Genomic DNA, 18,737 nt, shown 5'->3' on the forward strand with positions numbered 1-18,737 from the left:
AGGGAACTTGCCATCTTGCCTTGGTACAGAGGAACATATGTAGGACCTGATTATGTATCTCCCCTAACCCCATGCTTCCTAATGATTTAAACCCTTACAACATCATTCTCCTATAAATAATTGGACTTCCCTGCAATGTAGTGAGCTCTTAGGGCCGGGGGGGGGGGGGTGGGCAGGCAGACAGTATGTGGGCACAGTTGTAAAAGTATTACAGAATGGGCAGGTGTTACTATTCTGTATACAACACTTGCACCCATTTGTAAATCTCTATCATCTCATGGTTGATGTGCCAGGTTCTGAGTACCAAAATTGTGTGGTCAAGAGAAGGGAGATTTGGGTATAAGAAAAGAGACACCGAATTTCCATTGCTCAGGTCCTGATTATAGGACAAGGGCCCTGTTAAGATCCAGAGAGAGCTCTGGCCATCTCTGCCAGATGAAACTCCCCCAGAATGACCTAAACCAGCTCTTCCCCTCCTAGACAAGAGGAAGGAAAAGTCCCATTCAGAACCACAGAGAAACAAGTCTTCCGTACTGATTATATACAATTTACAGCAGTGTTTCATTTGGTGCCCAGGAGCCTGTAATAGCTGGAATTACCCTTGTTCCTCTTCCTCTTTGCAGGGCCAGAGCTGAGGAGTGCTCTGTGATTATATGTCAGGGATGACATCTCCTTGGCTTGGCTCTGGTTTTGTTTGGTAATCGTGTGTGTGTGTGTGTGTGTGTGTGTGTGTGTGTGTGTACTCGGAATCAAAATGTTCTCTTCTCTTACACTGTTTTTTAGTTCATAAATACTAATTTTAAATGCTTTGCCACGTCACTCATTCTTTGGGGGAAGAAATGAAAGAGGGAGAGAGAGAAGGAAAGACTGAAAAAGAGACCCATGCCTTCCTACTGACACAATGTCCTGTGTAGACAGAAAACGCATGTGCAACTGAAACAGGAAAATAGAAGTGAGCTGAACTGCAGTGTACCAGTGATTAGGGGAGACCGGGAGGTACGAAGCTGGCATAACAGCCTCTCCAGATGAAGAATGCCACTGTCGGGGGACACCTCAGCCCGGTTCTCTCCAGGAGTTTTTGTAGTAGAGGTTCTGGGTGGAAGAACACACAGTATGAAATATGGGAAACCTTAACCTGGGGGTGTAAACTATTTCTGGAAAGGATCAAGTAGTAAATAATTTGTATTTCATAAGCCGTGTGGTTTCTGTTATGGCCACTTCACTTTGCCATCGTACACCAAAGGCAGACAACGACTGTACGTAAGTTAGAGATGGCTCTAGCCCAATAAGACACCGTTTATTAAAATGGGCAAGCAGGAAGATTCAGCTGGTGGGCCATAATTTTCTAATTCCTGTTTCAAGGTACTTAATTTTAGGACCTAGTTCTGAAAAATCTTGGAATTTTTCGAATAAGTTCAGAAAGATAGCAGACAGAGGAGGAAGGAAGAATGGGAGGAGGCGGAGTCCTCAGGCAACTGCTACTCCGAGAGGGAGCGGCCTGAGGCATTTGGGCCCTCGGAAGGCGGGGGATAAACATTAATTTCTGGGTAAATTTAGGAATTCCCTAAATTTAGGAACATGGAAATATGGAAGGAAAGTCATTCTGATCATGAGCTGATGAGTAAAATTGAAATCCTGACATAGAAGAAATTGATACCTCTAGTAGTTATTTCTCTACAGAAACTTTGTGACTTAACCCCTATCATAAAATTCTTAAATATCTTTTTGTTTCTACTGACTTTGAGGATCAGAAATTCAAGAATAGCTTTGTCATATGGTCTGGCTTATGGGTTCTTATAAGGAACAGTTCTAGGTCAGCCAGACTACAGTCACCCAAAGGCTTTACGGGGCCCAGAGGCTCAGTTTCACATACGTGACAGCCAGAGTTGTGGGCCAGATGCCTCGGTTCCTCTCCTTGTGAGCCTTTCCAGGGTGTGCTCGCCTGCTTCTCACTTCCTCAAGAGAAGCAATCCAAGGAGGCAAGATAGGAGCCGGAATGCCCTTCAGGAACTTCCCTGAGAAGTCATCTGTCATCACCTTTCCTGGACTATTCATCACCACACCCAGCACTAAAGAGAGACTAACCAGGGGATAAACCAGGTGGCCAAGACCCGCAGGGCCAATCTTAGAAGTTGGCTTATACCACCATAATAAGAAGAGGTAAAAACTGTTTATTCCAGCCTCCCCAGTCCTAACACATCCCTCTCTTTTTCCAAGTAATGTAAGGTAACAATTTTCCAGTTCTGAGATTAAAACACGGCCATCTTTGGAAAGAGTGTTGGTGCAGTATTTCTGTGTCCATCACACCCATGTGTTATCCCAACATCGTTTACGAAGTCTCCTTGGATCATGGTTAAAAACAGTTGTCTGCACATGAGAGCGTCTATTTCTGGATTGTATCTAGCTGCATTCACTTCCATACCTGCTTTTTCAATATTTTTAATTTTATTTTTAGTGTGTGTGTGTGTGTGTGTGTGTGTGTGTGTGTGCGTGCGCATATGTACTTTCGTGGGATGCCCCTAGAGATCAGAAGAGGGTGTTGTAGCCTCTGAAGTTGGAGTTATAGGTAGTTTTGCACTGCCCATGTGTGCTGGGAGTTAAATTCTAGTCCTCTGCGAAAGCAGCAAGCACTCTTGACTGCTGAGCCATCTCTTAGTTCTGTTTCTTATGCCACTGCCACAGTCTCTTCATTTCTGTCACTTCATAGAAATCTTGAAATCAGGCTGCAAATTTTCAGTTTTGTTCTTTCACAATTGTCTTGGCTCTTTTTTTATTTTTCCTCTTCCTTTTTATAGTTGAGCATCAATTTTTTTCAATATTTTTTTCAAAAAGCCCTGTTAGAGTTTTGAAAAATAGTTTTAATGCTGTCTAATTTTCATTTACAGAGTTTACATGTTTAAGTATAAAATTCAGAGAGTTTAAGAGAATTAATAATTGCGCAACAAACCCTACAATTCAATTTTAATGCTTTTTAATATCGGTTATCACTCTGTGTGTACATGACACATGTGTATGGCCAGCATGCCCGTGGTGTCAGGGTCAACTGTATGGAGTCACTTCTCTCCTTCCACCTTTTTTTCTCTTTTTTCAAATTATTTTTATGTTTTTGTGGATGACTTTTTATTGATTTTATTGAGCTCTACATTTTTCTCTGCTCCCTTCCATGCTTCTCCCCTCCCCTTTAGCCCTCTTCCATGGTCCTCATGTTCCCAGTTTACTCAGGAGATCTCTTTTTCTACTTCCCATATAGATTAGATCCATGTATGTCTATCTTGGTGTCCTCACTGTTGTCTAGGTTCTCTGAGATTGTAATTTGTAGGCTGGTTTTCTTTGCTTTATGTTTAAAAACCACTTATGCATAAGTATATCTGATAATTGTCTTTCTGGGTCTGAGATACCTCACTCAATATGATGTTTTCTAGCTCCATCCATTTCCTGAAAATATCAAGATGTCATTATTTTTTTTTCTGTTGTGTAGTACTCCATTGTGTAAATGTACCACATTTTCCTTATCCGTTCTTCAGTCAAGAGTCATTTAGGTTTTTTCCAGGTTCTGGCTATGACAAACAATGCTGCTATGAACATAGTTGAGCGCATGTCCTTGTGGTACGATCGCGCATCCTTTGGATATATTCCCAAAATATTGCTGTGTCTAGAGGTAGGTTATTTCCTAATTTTCTGACTCCCACTAGCAATGCACGAGTGTTCTCTTTACCCCACATCCTCTCCAGCATAAGTTGTCATCAATGTTTTTGATCTTGGCCATTCTTACAGGTGTAAGATGGAATCTCAGAGTTGTTTTGAATTGCATTTCTTTGATGACTAAGGATGCTGAGTATTTCCTTAAGTATCTTTCAGCCATTTTAGATTCCTCTGTTGAGAGTTCTCTGTTTAGGTCTGTATTCCATTTTTTTCTCGGATTATTTGTTCTTTTGATGACCAATTTCTCGAGTTATTTGTATATTTTGGAGATCAATTCTCTGTCTGATGTGGGATTGGAGAAGATCTTTTCCCATTCTGTAGGCTGCCATTTTGTCTTGTTGACCATGTCCTTTGATTTACAGAAGCTTTTCAGTTTCAGAAAGTCCCATTTATTGTTTCTCTCAGTGTCTATGCTACTATTTAGGAAGTAGTTTCCTGTACCAATGTGTTCAAGGGTACTTCCCACTTTCTCTTCTATGAAGTTCAGTGTGGCTGGCTTAATGTTGAAGTCTTTGATCTATTTGGACTTGAGTTTTGTGCATGGTGATAGATATGGATCTATTTTCATTCTTCTGCATGTTGATATCCAGTTATTCCAGCACCATTTGTTAAATATGCTTTCTTTTTTCCATTTGATGTTTTTTGCTTTCTTTTGTCAAAAATCAGGTGTTTGAAAGTGTGTGGATTAATAACCGAGTCTTCTATTTGGTTCCATTGGTCCTCCTGTTTGTTTTTATGCCAGTATCAGACTGTTTTCAGTACTGTAGCTCTGTAGTAGAGTTTGAAGTCAAGGATTGTGGTGCCTCTAGAATTTTTCCTGTGACTAATATGAAATTTTCTTCTTTGTCTCTTTTGATTGATTTTAGTTTGAAGTCTATTTTGTTAGATATTAGGATAGCTACACCAGCTTGTTTTGTTTCTTAGGTCCATTTCATTGGAAAAATTTCCCAACTTTTTACTCTGAGGTGATGTCTGTCTTTGAGGTTGAGGTGTATTTCTTGTATGGGGCAGAAGGATGGATTCTGTTTTCATATACAATCTGTTAGCCTGTGTCTTTTTGGGGGGGGGGTTCGAGACAGGGTTTCTCTGTGGTTTGGAGGCTGTCCTGGAACTAGCTCTTGTAGACCAGGCTGGTCTCGAACTCACAAAGATCCGCCTGCCTCTGCCTCCCGAGTGCTGGGATTAAAGGCGTGCGCCACCACCGCCTGGCTAGCCTGTGTCTTTTTATAGGTGAGTTCAGTCCATTTATATTAAGGGATATTAATGACCAGTGATTGCTATCTCCTGCTTTTGCTGTTGGTGATGTTATTTTGTGTGGGTTTTCCCTTCTCTGGGATTTGCTGCGGTGAGATCATCAATTGTCTGTGTTTTTGTTGATGTAGCCAACATCCTTGAGTTGGATTTTTCCTTCTAGTACTTTGTGTCAGGCTGGGTTTGTGGCCAGATATTGGTGAAATCTGGTTTTGTCATGGAATATCTTATTTTGTCCTTCTATTAACATTGAAGATTGGCCATGTTCACCCTGGTGCTGGGAACAAGACAGGCTTGTTTGCTACCACTGCTTCTGGTCATCATTGCAACTACGGTGTAATCAGTAAAAAAAAAAAAATAATAATAATACTCCATGCAATTTGGAAAGGTAGAGGAAACCCCATTTTTCTATGAAGATGATGTGACTTTGTGTGAAGATGCCACAGTCAATTAGAACTACAAATAGGTCCATACATCATTCAATATCAGTATACAAAAGCCGTTGGATTTCTACATGCTACTAAAGAATGATCTGAAATAAGGAAATGACCATTCGCCGTAGCAGCCAAAAGATCAGTTAAAGGTGTTAGAGGTAAAGGCACAAGAACTTCATCTGGTTGGGTGAGTGATGATTTAGACTCAGGGGAAGAACAAAAAATACTTCCTCTTCATCAGTTTTCTAGAAGAATTTGTATGGAATAGACATAATTTGTTTCTTAAATGTTTGGTAGAATTTACCACTATGTCATGCTCTAGTTTGGTACATTTGCCATGTTCCTTTGAAAATCACGCTATCCTGCTGTTATTTGATGGGTGTTCTAGGTTTCCATTAAATGATGCTGTTCCTTAGGCTGCTTCCGACCTTGTTAATTTTCAGTCTCCCAGTGCAGTAAATGGTGAAGCCTGTGGAAACCTGTCTCTCTCACTGTGGGACTGTCAAGTTCTTCTTGCAACTGCATTGGACTTTGTTTCTTTTTTAAAAAATTCTACTCTCAATATCTACTAATAATCTAATAACTTTTTGATTATTTGACCCTTTTTCATTATGAAATGACTTTATTCCTTTTTTGGTCAGAAACCTATTTTGATAGTTATTAATGTAGATTTAATATCTGTCTCTTGATATATTTTATGTTCATGTGTATGAGGTTGTACACAGGTGTGGGGGTCAGAAGGCATCTCAGGGGTCATCCTCAGATATACAGGGATGGAGATCAGAAGGCATCTCAGAGGTCATCCTCAGATATGATCTCTGTGTCCTTTGAGACAGAGTCTTTTCCTGGCCTAGAACTCACCAATTAGACTACACTGGCTAGGAACTTTTCTCTAAGCAGCATACATTTTAAAATCAAATATGATGCTGTCTGCCTACAAACTGATCCCCAAAACCATTCCGATATAGCTAGTTGTTTTTCATCCTTACCTTTGTTTCCCTGTATATAACAAAAATATTTTAGTTGCTTTGAGATTTTGTTTGTTGCCAATTTTTTTTCATTTCAAGCACTGTACCTTGTACTCTACTTTATATATATTTTGGGTTAAGTTTAGATCTGTGACTTTGTAATTTTCCTCAAATTTGGAAAGCTCTAAGCAATTATTTCTTGAAATGTCTTTCCTTTCCCACCATCCCCCTGTTAGATAATCAAGTTATGTTACTAAGAGGACACTCAAGGGGTGCTATGCTTAGTTTTATTTTTAATTAAAAGTAACAACAACGGTGATAATGATGGTAATAATAATATAATTTTTGTATGCAGGGTGTTATTACATACTCCAGGCTGGCTTTGAGCAGCCCAGGTGGCCTCAAATCCATGCAATTCACCTGCACTAGTCTTTTCAAGTGCTAGAATTACAGGCATGAGACAACACACCTAGCTATAAAGTGTGTGTGTGTGTGTGTGTGTGTGTGTGTGTGTGTGTGTGTGTAACTGAAGTTTTAGGTTGACTACAAAACTCCAGAGGGGTACATTTGTTGCAACCAATGAACACACCACTGACACACCATCCGCTACAGTCTGTACATGGTGTGCACTGGGTTCCTTCTTGGGTGTCCTATAACCTTCAACAGACAGTACCCACGCTTACATTATCATGCATGGCAGTTTCACCGTCCTCCAGGTCTGTTGCCTGTCTAGTCATGCTTTCCTTCTGCTCCCCTGCAAGCTGCTGATTTCTGTTCTCAGAGTTTTGCCTTTTCTGGAGTGTCACCCAGTGTGTGGCTCTGAATGGTCACTTTCTCACAGAGTTGTGTTCCTTTGCGTCTCAGCCATGTGGCCAGGTGTGCAGTTCTTTTCAGTTAGCAGTCCATTGCCTGGTTGTGCCATTATTTATACCTGTGCACTGACATGTTTTTCAGTCTTGTCAGTTTTTTTTTAATAAAGATGCAATGATAGTCCACACTGAGGTTTTGTAAGAACATGTTTTGAATTTAGTTGGGTTCATTGCCAGATTATATGCATTCCTACCAGCAATGACATGAATCCCTGTGACTCCACAGTCTCACCAGTGTTCAGTGGGATTCCATTATCTAATGTAGGGTTACAGTGCTGTCGTTTACATTGTCATTCCATGGTGACACCCAACGTCAAGCATATTTTCATGTGATAAGTTGCCATACACATGCATACACACACACAGACACTTCCCCATACAACCCTGACATACACATATATGTGTGTGTACTGTATGTTTATATATATATATATTCCATATATATGGTGCATGCACACATACCAGGAATATATGACTTATCTATGTGTATATACACACATATAATATATATACATATATACATACATACACATACCTTCTGTGATATCTGTTAAGGATTGTGGTTCATTTTTTAGTCAAGTTGTTTATTATCTGATTAAATTCTATTTTGGATCACCATCCTTTGTTGGTAATATCTTTTACAAACAGCTCCTGCTGGTCTGTGTTTTGTCTTCTCATTTTCTTTACATTGGCTTTCACAAAATAGAAGGTTTTAAATTAGTAAAGTCCACCTTCTTCCCTGAAGGATTTATTTTGTGTCACATTTAAAGGACAACACCACACAGCAAAGCCCTCAGATTTTCCCCTGTGTTGTCTCCTGGGAGTTGTGTGGGTTTGCATTTCAATCTGTGAACCATTTGAATGATGTGTGTGTGTGTGTGTGTGTGTGTGTGTGTGTGTGTGTGTGTGTGTGTGAAGATTGGAGAGGTCTGTCTAGGCTCAGTTTGCCCCCACATGGGTGTCAAAATATCTTAGCACCATGTGTTGGAAACACTTCTCCAGGGCATCGACTTTGTGTCTCTGTCACTGACTGTGTCCACTTCTGGGCCCTGCTCTCTTCCACCTAGCTGTGTGTATACTCTTCACTGATAGCAGCCCCAATAACGGAAGCTTCCTAGCTGGCCTTGAAGGATAGTAGTGGCTTACCAGCTTTGCTCTGAAACGTTTTGTTGGCTATTTTTGATCTTTTACGTGTATGTTAAAGGTATATAATAAGTTTGTTGATACTCAGAAAGAACACAATTCAATAGAATTTTCACAGAGAGCCAAGTGAGTTTATGGACCAGCTTGAGGAAAATGTACATCAAAGAACACAGTAGTGTTCATCTGTGAACATGGAGTACCTCTCTGGTTCTTCCCTGATACGTATGATTAGAGTTTTTGATTTCCCTCCTAAAGCTCTTCTGAATGTGTTATTTTATTTGTGTGTGAATATTTCACGTGGAAGAGTGATTATAGACATGACAGTGTAAGTTCCACTTGTTCATAGGCAGCATAGAGAAAAGCCATGAAGGGCCAGTGGTCCAGAGGGTAAAAGGGCTTCTGGTGAAACCTGATGATCCTGATTCCATCTCTGGAACCCGCACAGAGGTGAGAGGAGAGAACCGACGCCACAAAGTTATCTTCTGACCTTTAGATGTGTTTCATGACTGCCAGCGCCCCCGTACACACACACACACACACACACACACACACACACACACACACCATTCATATATATGCACTATGTGTACACAAAAATATTATTAATAACAACAGTAAACTTTTGTTCACTAACCTGCATCTTTTGTTGTTGTTAGATTTACCTGTCGAAGCCAAGAAAATTTTTTTTAATTCTTTTGCATTTTTCCCACCATCTACAAACAGCAGCTTTCTTTTCCCTTCCTGGACTATTTGTACTTATTTCCTTTGATCTCACTGCACTGCCTAGGACATCAAAGATAGTGTTGTAAAGCACTGGAAAGTGAAGGTAGCATTGCCTTGTTTGTGCTTAAATTTGCTTTTTGTGTGTTTTTTTTTCTTTTGAGACAGGGGTTCACTTGTAGCCCTGACTGGCCTGAGACTTTCTATGTAGACCAAACTGGCCTCTGACTGACAGAGATCCTTCTGCCTCTGCCTCCCAAATGCTGGGATTAAAGGCAGCATGAAACTGGGATTTTTATTAATAAACTTTACATCTATGTTTATAAAGAATACCGTGGGTACATTTTTGTCATATCTCTATGCGATTTTGGTGTCAGGAGAGTCTTTGGTTCATAAAGTGAGTTTGGCAATATTCTTTCTATTTCTATTTAATGAAACTGTCAAAAGCATTGTTGTTAGCACTTCTTTAAAGACTGGTGGAAGCCAGGCATGTTGGCACACGCCTTTAATCCCAGCACTCTTGAGGCAGAGGCAGGAGTTCTGTGAGTTTGAGGCTAACCTGGTGTGTAGAGAAAGTTCCAGGCTAGCCTGAGCTACATAGTGAGCCCCTATCTCAAAATTTTAATACATAAAAAATAAGTCTGGTAGAATTTGGAAGTGAATCTGTCCAGTCAGGGCATTTAGTTAGAAAGTTTTTTTTATTACTATTTGTTGCCTCTTATGGATCTGTTTACATTATATATATCCTCTTGGTTGAACTTTGATAGGTAATATGTTTATGACTTTATCCATTTCTTCTGGACTTTCCAGGACAAGGAGGACAGCTTTTTAAAGTTTTCCTTAACAATGGCTGACTCTCACTAGTATCTGCCGTGATTGCCAACTTTTTCATTTGTATTTTATTGATTTGTAATGTATTGATCTGGGTCTTCTCACTTTTCATTTGGTTGTTTGGGTAAAAACTGTTGATCTTGTTCATTTTTCGATGATTTCATTGATTTTTATGTTGTTTTTAGTCTCCTTTTCATTAACTTCTTCTATGATCTTTCCAACTGCCTCCAGTGCCTTGGTGTTGGTCCAATTGCCTTCCAGTGCCTTGGTGTTGGAGTGCTCTTGCTGTTCTAAGACCCTAAGATGTTCCTTTCACTTACTCACCTGGTGTCCCTCTGATTCTCACTGTAAGGACTCATGGCTCCGAGGGTTCCTCTTAGAGGAGCTCATACATCCTGCTTTCATTTTCATTCTGATCTACGAGAGTTCACATTTTATCCTTGATTTTTTCAGTGACCTTCTGATCATTCCGTGGTGTATTGTTCAAAGTACCTGTAGAGTTTCTGTGATGTCTCTTATTATTGAGTTACAGTTTTAACCTGGTTTGTTTTTTCTGTGTACAGTGTAGGCATGTGTCTATGTTCCTGTGTATGTGTTCATAGAGGCTAGCGGCCAGATATCTACTCTATCTTCCTCTCTCATTCTCTACCCTGTTATTTTTTATTTTTCCAGACAGGGTTTCTCTGTATAGTCCTGGCAGTCCTGAAAGTCATTCTGTAGATCAGGCTCACCTCAAACTCAGAGATCCTCCTGCCTTTGCCTCCCAAGTGCTGGGATCAAAGGTGTACACCACCAGCCCCCTTTTCTTCCTCTATCTTGGTTTTGAGGCAGGGTCTCTCACTGAACAAGGAGCTCATTAATTGAGCAAGACTACCCCAGGGATCCTCCTATCTCCTCTTCCCTAGACCTAAGGAATTGCAGCTCTGCACTTAGGTTTGGCATGGCTGCTGGGGATCAAACTCAGAACGACATGCTTGTTCAGCAAGCACTGTACTGATGGGCTCTCTACTCAACCCTGTCTTAGAGCTTATCCACCATGATCTGATGAGAAGCAAAAAAATATTTTAGTTATTTTTTATTTTTTAAAACTTGCTTTATGAGCTAAAATGTGATCTATTTTAGGAAATGCTCCATGGCTCACTTAGAAGAATATGTATTCTGTAGCTATTGAAGGGAATGTTCTGTAGATACCTATCAAATCCATTCACTCTGTGGTGATTTTAACTCTGATATTTCTTTGTTGACCTTTATCTGGATGACCTATCAATAATAGAAGTGTAGTATTGAAGCCACCTGCTATCATTGTATGATGGTCTACTTGTCCCTTTATGTCTATTAGTGTTTATTCTAACACACACACACTACACTACACTTGTTACATATTCTCAATAAAGTATTTCTTACATAAACCTGTGGTGGCCTCTTTATCTCTGAGTATTGTTGCTCAGAATACTCTTTTTTTCTATTTTATCAAAAATATATTTTTTCATACAAATTATTCTGATTATGGTTTTCCCCTCTTTTAACTCTTCCCAGATCCTCACTCCCTCCTTTCCTATCCAAATTCACACCACCCCGGGGCTCCTTTGGTGGTGGCCTCTCTTATCTCATTTGACTACTGTTAGACTGCTTTAGCAGACAGTAACAGAAGAAAATAACAATTTAGATGATGATCAAGTGACAGAATTTAAAAACTATTATAATCATGATCAAAGAGTTCAAGGATTTCAAAGAAGTCATAAATAAGTGCCCAAATGAACTTAAGACAGGAATAAGTTGATTGAAATGCAAGAAAACAAATAACTGAAGGATGTGCTGAAGACAATGATTCAAGAAGAGACAAAGACACCAGAGAAAACCCAAACTAAATTTAAAAAGATCAGTAAGTCTATTAAAAGCACCCAGTAGAAAACCTCAACAGAATAGATCATGGAGAGAACAGACTATCAGGACCTGTAGACAAAGTAGAACATTAGCTCAAAGAAGATGATAATTTCAAAACTCAAAATCAGACAATGCAGTAAGTTTGAGACACCATAAAAAGACAAAATTTATAAATTATATATAGTCATAGCAAATGGAGAATTCCAACTTAATGGCATAGAATATATCCAATAAAATCATAGAAGGAAACTTCCCAAATCTAGGGAAAGAACTGCACATTCAAGTATAAGAAGCACACAGAATGCCAACTAGATAGGAACTGGAAATAAACTCTCTCCGTAGCACATGACAGTGAAAACACTGGCTCTTCAGATCAAAGAGCGTGTGTTAAAGCTGCAAGAGAAAAGGTGCGGGTCTGTGTAAGGGCAGACCCATCAGAACGACAGATTTCTCAATGGAAACTCTAAAAGCCAGAAGAGTTTGGAGAATATGCTTCAGACTAATTTACCTGGCAAAATGATATTTTTCACATTTCTCTTCCTGTGATAAGATGCCATGGCAAAGATAACTTATAGAAAGAAGCATTGGTTTGGGTTTGTGGTTGCAGAGGGATGAGAGTCCATCATAGCAGGAAAGCACAGCAGTGCACAGCAGGCATGATTGCAGGAGCAGGGAGTGAAGAGTACACTTTCAATTGCAAGCCTGAAGAAGCGAAAGTGAACCGGAAGTGGTATGAGACTTTAAACTCTCAAAGTTTGCCCCCAGGTGATGTATTTCCTCCAGTAAGGCTGCACTGCTGCTTAAAATCTCTAAACAGTCCCGCCACCTAGGAACCTAGTGTTTGAGAGCCTGAACCTATTGGGGACATTCCTCAGTCGCACCACCACACTATTTATCATAATTGAAGAAAAAAGAAAAACTTTCCACTTTAAAAACAGTGAACTTGTGATAAGTGAACTTATTACAACTTAAGAAAACATCACATGTTAAGAAAACATTAGAGCAACGTGATACCATCAATGAAAGAGCTCTAATACATATTTACAGAAGATTCCATTCAAACACTCCAGGACACATTCTTTTTGGCCATTCATAGAAGTTTCTCTAAAATATATCACCTATTAAAACACGTATCAGATCTTCACAAATGTAGGAACATTGTAATAACTCCACGGATTCTATCTGATCACAATGGAACAAAGCTTGAAATTAATAGCAGAAGAAATGAGAGAAAATACAGAAAATCATGGAGATTGAACAACACACTTTTGAATGATTAATAGGTCATAGGAAGTTCATGAAACAAGTGAAAAAAAGGCTTAGAATTAAATGAAAACAAGAACACAAATTAGCAAAACCTCTGAGAAACAATGAAAGCAGTCCTAAGAGGGAAGTGTATGAGTATCTACATCTAAAGGGGAGAGAAGTAGAGAAATGACTCAGGGACTAAGAGCACTTGCTGTGCTTGCAGAGGACCTGGGTATCGCGGCTCACAAACTTCTACAACTGCAGTTCTAGGGGATCTGATGACTCTCTTCAGAGTCCATGGGCACTGCACACATGTGATACACTTACATGCAGACAAAACATTCATACACATAAAAATAAACAAAAAATCAGAAATAGCTCAAATAAATAATCTAAATGTTTGTCGGAGACCAGTTTTGACAAAAATATCACTTGCTAGGGTAGGGGCATGGGGATCAGAAAAATAGTAAAGAGGACAAAGTCGTAAGTGAAAATAATAAAACAGAAACATAGGATAGTATTGGGAGGGAGTTCCAGTGAATATTGAAATCCCCCACGTTTAATTTTTCACACACTTTTATACCCCAATACCACAGGGGGAGAAGACAAAGGCCTGCTTTAACACAATACAAAGGGCAACTAGAACAGTTACTTGCTTCAATATTTTGAGATATCAAGTCATTAGCAGTGAACCCACCCTGGACCAAGTATCCTGAAGGCAGCCAGTCCCAAGGTCAAACCTCTGTTTCAAAGAAGGAGCAGAAGTATGCTTGAAATTCCTGACCATTTGGTCAGGGTGGAGTGGATCTACCTGTATGGGCCATTACTGTCAAAAGAAACAAGTAACCACATCCTGGTTCAGGATGTGTCGCCCTGGTTGTTGTCAACAATTTTGAGCAACCTCAAACTCTCTGACCTTCAAGACAAGGTGGAAATATGCTCACATTTTTGGGCCTCCACACATGTAGTAATTTAAGAGTTTGGGAAACTAAAGCAAACCAAATCCAAAAGCAGTTGACAGGAAGAAATAATCAAAACCAGGGCAGAAATTAATAAAATGGAAACAACATTTACAAATACAAAGCATCAATGAAAGAGCAGGGTTTTTGAAAAGATAAATAAAATCTACAAATTTAGTCAGTTACCTAGAAGAAAGAGAGAAAAGACCCAAGTTAATAAAATTATAGACACACACATACACACACACAGAGAGAGAGAGAGAGAGAGAGAGAGAGAGAAAACAACATACATCAAAGAAATCTAGAAAATTATGAGTGTCTTTAAAAGTCCTAGTTGGAAAGCCTAAACTAAATGGATGAATTTCCATAAATATCTGACCTACCCAAGTTAAACCAAAATAACATAAATAATTTAAATAGACCCATAGAAAGCATTAAAGAAAAACAACAAAAACTAACCCCCACACAGAAAAATCCAGATGTATTTGTACCAGAATTCTATGAGATCGTTAAAGAAAAATTCCAATCAACGCTCCTCAAACTATTTTACAAAATAGAAATAGGTGGAACCCTTCCAAGCTCCTCTCTGAAGTCAGCGATAGAATAGTCAGGCTGCAGGTAGCTTTTTCTCAAGATTTTAAGGAACTCTTCTTCGCAAGTTTTTCTAGAGTGACTTCTCCAGTTTGCACCGCCACAAATAATGAGCAAGGTTCCTCTGTTCCCACATTGTCGTCGGTATTTCCATTTTTTAACAGTTTGACCTTGGCCGATGTCAAAGCAGCTCTCGTTTCCCCTGAGAGCTAATAATGCTGACCACTTCATAAACGCATTTACTAGCCATTCGTATTCACAACATGGGAAACACAAATGGCTATCAAACACTTTATCAAAGCCTGGGCATAAATTCTACTTCTGGGTATAAACCCAAGAACTTCGCATCCTACAACTGAGAATCTGGCCCATCTATGTTTATTACTACTCTGTTCCCATCAGGAAATAAACTTAAATGTCCACCAAATGATGAAGGCTAATAAACAATGGATCCAGCAGATCTATAGGCAGCAGGAAGAGAGAGAACCTCTGGGGCTGGCTTGGGCTTCCAAAATCTCAAAGCCCATCCCCAGTGACACACTTCCTTCAATAAGACTACACCTCCTAATCCTTTCAAATAATGCCATTTTCCGGTGACCAAGCATTCAAAAATATACGAGCCTATTGAGGCCATTCTTATTCAAAACCAGCACACCCAGTAATGAAAAATGTAGATTCAACAAAAATAGTTTAGTATAAGTAATAAAAAAAAAACTGTGGTGGTGTATGTACATGTGTGTGCTGTATGTGGGTGCACACGCCCATATGTGCTCATGCAGAGGCCACAGGTTGCCAGGTGTCTTACTGATTCTGCGTTCACTTTTTTTCCTTTTTCGGTTAGACTTTCTGGCTAGCAGACCTCCAGGATCCGCTGTCACAGCTGTCACAGCTGCTGTGAACTGATGTGCACCGTGGCCCTGTCACGTCCAGCATGTGCTGTTTCCCTGCAGATGCCCACAACCTCTGACAGCCTTTTAGCCCCTGATCTGTGATGATCCGTGAGCCTCGTGGAGAGATGGGTTATGACGCGGATGTCCCATTTAGAGCTGAGCATGCCATTGTCTCTTGTTCTCTGCACGTTGACCAGTTGTGGGCCTCCATTTTAATCACCAACTGCTGAAAAATGGGACCATCGATTCTTGATTATCTTGACTCTTCTCATCCTCAGCATTGTCTTTAATGACAAAGTGCAAATAACTATTTTCCAGAGTGTGCTTTTCAAATGAACGTGTCTCACCAGCACCAAAATTCCAACCTCCCTTCCGTAGTGGGTTTCTCCCCTGTTTGATCCACAGGAATCCATGGAGTCAAGCCTTCTAGCCAACAGTTACGCGGACTGCTCACGGGCTGTATTTTGTGGCAGGGATTGTGCAGTCCTACACACCCACAAATGAGCATGCCCTGGCTCCCTGATGGAGCTCAGCAGCAAAGCAAATACATCATTTGATTACTGCCAATCAGGTAAGGGCAATGGCAGAGGTGTACACAAACCACTCATGAGATGTGAATCGGGGGAACAGGGAGGCGGAACGCACAGAGTGGCTAGAGGCAAGGGGGAGAATAACAAGGGCTGTTTCTGAAGGTGATGATTGTGATGTGTTTTAGCATGAGCAAAAAGAAGAGTCATGAGACAGGAACAGTGTGCCTGAGAGCCATAGGCCATTTGAGGTAGGTGAAAGCAAAGTTCCCAAAAAAGGGGAGGTCAGGGCATGAGAACCTCCTGTGCCACACTGGGGAGCCTGCCACCAAGGGATGAGGGCTTTACATAACTCTTCGTGGTGGCTGGCAGGGGGCATGCCCGCCTCAGCACGCACGAGGTATTATTAGATGATGATGACCACGGAAGGCAAACCTGAGAAATTGCAAGCTCCAAGCAGAGCCAAGGTCCCTAATGTTGAGAAGTTCCAGAAAGTTATCCGACTCCTCTGCCCCTTTGCAGATTCAGCGGAGGGTGCAGCCATGGTGGTCATCCAACCCTACTCTCTGTCCCCAGCAGCACCAGATGGTCCTGGGCTTTGGCAGAGATCGCTGGGGCATAGTGAGGAGGGGGCACGGAGAGAGGCAAGAGAAAAATGAGACAGCCAAGATCAGATCAGAGACCTGGGAGAATGGATGTCAATCACCGTGAGAGACACAAGCAAATGGAGCCTCAGGCTGAAGGAATGCATCCCACAGCATGCAAACCCCCAAGCAGATGATTTCCGAGGTGGAGCAGAGGAAACACTGTGGTCAGTTACACCACAAAGTGGAACACCCAGGTCTTCCTTGGCACATCCGCACGTCCAGGAAATCAGGGGCAGAGCAGAGTCTCCAGTTGACTGTCCATCAATATTTTGACATGGCAGGACAATGAGAGACTATTCCCAGCAGAGACCCTGTGTCCAGGGAGTTAGAGACCTACTGAGAAAGAAGCCATCCTAAAGGAAAAGGCCACCCCAAGGAGTTGGGCCCATCAAGAGATTTAGCTCTCTGCTGGACAGGAAGCCAGAAAATCAAATCCAAAGGCGGGTTTGTTCTCGGTTGCCTAGAAGAGAGACACGAGGCAGTCACAGTGCCCTGACGACTGTAAGGGAAGACTTGGAGTCAGAGCCTGCGTGTGGGGTTCACACAGATGCCCTATAACGGCCCTAAACAAGCGCGGTCACGTGCTCAGGTACGCACGTGATCTGCCGTGGGTGAAGTTTCACAGAAACTGGTAACAGCATGAAGACTGTGAACTGGCTTTCACTGACACAGGGGAGGCCTGAGGCTGGTGGTTGCTGTGCTAGGAAACTGAAAAGCCCAGCTTTCCTCCATAGAAGAGCCACGGGACAACAGACCTGTCTCCTGTCACAAGTTTCATAAACCCTAAGTGCCCATCTTTATTCAGGTTTAAAACAGGGGTCCCTCCTCAGCCGTCGCCTTTCTACAAGCCCATCCTGTGCTGCAGATGCTCTTGAGTGCCCTGTGCCTTTCTGAGCGAGCGGAAGGGGGGAGCAAAGGGGAGGCGGCAAGGCTCTGAGCCAAAGCAGGGCAAATGCGGAGTGGGAGACAGACAGTACGGATGCTGTAAGCCCAAACTGCCGTTTTGCTGTCTACCTGCCAGTTTTCCGAACCTTCCAAGCAGTCACTTAAATGATGCTTTTTCGGAGCCAACTCCGAAAAGTAAAATAAGCCAAGTAAAAAAAGACAGTCCACGTGCGTGGCTCTTAGGGCCAGCTTGGGCTTTCTCCTGGGGGAGGTGGGGGTGTTGAATCGTATTATGTAAGAAACCAGAGCCTTGAGGGCAGCCAGCACGCTGTGCAGGGGTAGCTCCTCTGAGCAGCTGATACGACAGGTTGGTGTAGCCCAGCCCTTCATCTAAGTCATCCCTCGTTCATGCTGCCCCAGCTCGTGGAAGAAGATACGCATGGATGTTTTCCCATTCACTTCCACTAAGTCTTGGCTCATCAAGCAAGAGTGATTGACAGCCCCCAAAGGCTACTGAGAGCAGCTATGTGGAAGAGGGGTCCGGGGAGGCCTCTTCCACCTGTTACTCTTTTCTTTATCACTTCGTATCCAAAGGGTCCCTAAGCCCCGAGTGAAGGGTCAAGTGCAAATCTGGTAAATCAAGCCGCCCGAGCAGTTGTCAGGTCAATTAGCCGTAAGGGAAATTATGTGGCTCTCTGAGCAGAGTGGAGTTGCTATAGAGACAGGCACAGGAGGTGCATTTAGAGTGGGGCCTCATCACATCACCCGATAAAAATAAGACTAGGGCTTTTTAATAGAAGGAGTTACTTAAGTTTTATATTTAACAGGGGACAACACCGAAGCTATTACTGGTTTTCAGAATATTTTAGGAATCTGAACTGCCAGCTCCTGCAGATGTCGGCAGCCATCACTACATGTGCCGTGGAGGGCGGGCAGCAGCGAAGCGAGGTCCCTTCGCACTTCGAGTCTGCCCTTCCTTGATTGGGTGAGAGATTTCCGATGTGTTTCAGAGAATGGTCTGCTGAGAGCCACACCGTTCAGCAATGCCCCTTAGCAAGTGCTGTGCCTACTTACTACAAAAACCATATAAGGTAATTATTTCACCTTTCAGATGAGATGAGGTCAGAGAGGTACAAAACTTCCCCAAGATCACACAGCCAATAAAGCGTGCCATTAGAATTTAAATTC

This window comes from Microtus oregoni, unplaced genomic scaffold (assembly GCF_018167655.1).
Source record: "Microtus oregoni isolate MIOR12 unplaced genomic scaffold, Mior012 000002F_ref0000024, whole genome shotgun sequence".
NCBI classification, from domain to species: Eukaryota; Metazoa; Chordata; class Mammalia; order Rodentia; family Cricetidae; genus Microtus; species Microtus oregoni.